Consider the following 2,423-nt stretch of genomic DNA (forward strand, 5'->3'; position numbering starts at 1 on the left):
TAAAGTGTGCAGGTCCGAAATTCTCTGTGGCACGAGTACTGAACTCCTCCGGGAGTTCAGACAACTTGCGGGAATATAGGTACCACTTGATGCTTGAGACTGGACTGATTTGCCTGCACCTAGCGAAATGCCAAACCACTCCAAAACACTTGTGCCACCACAGCACCTGTAGCCTCTTTGAATGGATTCCAGATATTGTAAAAGTCTTTGTTGACGTCTATCATCTGAAAAGTTATTCACACTATTTTTCCATTCTCTATTGGCTACTAATTATAACACCAAAAATATTAATCTTGAAAAAGTAATTTAAGAGTATTCAAATACAGAAATGCAAATGTATCATCACTTTATTAACTCATTACGTAACCACGAAAGGATGCGCCTATGGCGCGCAGAGTTTCGACTAATTGTAAAAATGATCATTATTTTTTTGAAGCCATTACAAAAGAAATGCGATTATTTTCTTACCAGTAGTGGTCTACTCATTTAGAGGATCTAAATTTACAAGCGAGTTTAATAAAACATATCATGGCTACGAATTTTTAATAAATCTGCGATTGATTCCCATTTACCAACTGAAGAGTTTACTCATCAATTGCTAAAGTGCATAGCTCTTGCTCGTGATACTTTTAAACTCCTTCTTATTTAACCTATGAAGAATCTTTCCACCGTCTGACAAGACTTCCACTTCTCATGTCAATCTTAATTAAATCATCTCACTAGTTTCACATTTTACTCATTGGACTTTATGCATATGGATCTGCATCCACCTGAGATGGCTGAACAAAACTACAAGCAAATGCTCTAAAAAGTAGAATTTGTACAAAAAAACAATATCTAAGAAAAAAAATTATGCAAGATTGCCAACTTTTCTTAAAAAAATCATTAGACTTTTTGCATACCTTTATTTGGATCTATGTCCTGAAGCTGATAAAATATACGATTGAAGAAATTCGTGACGTCGCTATTGAGCAACCCAGCATCATCGAAGGCTGCGATAGTTGCAAAGGTGCTTGTTATGAATAAGATTAGCGTCAACGGTCGTACTATGTACTTCCACGATTGTTGTAAAATGCTAGTTACTAGCGCCTTCTTGCGTTCCGGTAGTCTTGGGATCATGAGACCAGAGAGAAGCCTCAGAAACCAAAACGAGCAACATACAGCTGCGATGACGAATTCAAAGTAGACGTAGTAATAGGTGCGTCTGACTAAGCGATCATGAGATACAAGATGAAAGTTGTCATTTTTAAGCTGACCTGTCTGTATTCCAGGCAGCAACCAGAATAGAGTTAGGTGCCCATTAAGGATGGTACAAACAGTAAGTAGAAAACCAAATATGGAGATTAATGAGGCAGTCATAGCAATGCAACAGTGGGGCACAAAAGTGACACGCTTGTTAACTGCGTCATTATGTAATATTGATTTCCACTTTTCGGGATTATTGGATTTCGATAAGATTGAATCATCGTCTGCTAATTAGTGCTGCATCCAATTAGAAGTCTACTCGATCACAACTACAGGATTGCATGCAGTAGTTGCTTCGTTAGTCTCATACAACCAACCATAGCATTTCAGAGACCCAATCATCCCCTCTCTCAAATGTGTTCGTTGTACCTACATTGATTTCGTAGACTATTTTGACCAAAATTTGCCGATATAAACCTTCTAGCGAGATTAGGTGGTTGTGTTTTGACTTTGCTTAATTACATTCGTCGCACCCTTTAAAACTGAACTGAGAAAACAGAGGGCATAATTTCCGTTATTTAGAGCACCCGATGGGTCGGATTTAGAGGTTTTACGTTTCCCGTTAGACGACAAAGTAAAGTATCAAAACAGGAAGACATTATCTCGTAAATTACTTGCGCATTCTAACATTTGTTTAGTTGATGTATAAATGTCATGGAAGAATTTATAAAACATTCTCAAATACTGCTTACTTTACAAACCGCACATTTAGATGTAATTGCAGCTCTAATCTAACCATTCTTTCAAACAGAACTAAATATGCTAAGATATATTTCATAATCAAGTTTCTTGCTTAAAGGATTGCAAAATATAAGGCAAAATCCATGGAACGAATCACCATTCAGAATCAAGACTTTCATATGGTGTGTATCACATTCTCTTCATTATTTTAAAATTAAAAGGTTTAATGGAACTAAATCAAACATATTTTTGTGTCCCACTAACTTTATTATTACACAGTGCCTACAACTGACTCAAGGACAAACCCAAATGTTACAATGAAGGCATTTTATCACATGCTAGTTGTGCAAATCGAAAGTAATAAGTTAATAGATCCAGTCTTTGCATGTTCAAAAGGTGCCAATATCAAAATGACTTATGAGTTTAATTCCAGAACTTGAAATTTCTATAAAAAATGCATGTGAAGATTAAGGAATTTATGAAGCGGCTCATTAAAG

The sequence above is a fragment of the Echinococcus granulosus genome (assembly GCF_000524195.1).
Source record: "Echinococcus granulosus chromosome Unknown EG_S00007, whole genome shotgun sequence".
NCBI classification, from domain to species: domain Eukaryota; kingdom Metazoa; phylum Platyhelminthes; class Cestoda; order Cyclophyllidea; family Taeniidae; genus Echinococcus; species Echinococcus granulosus.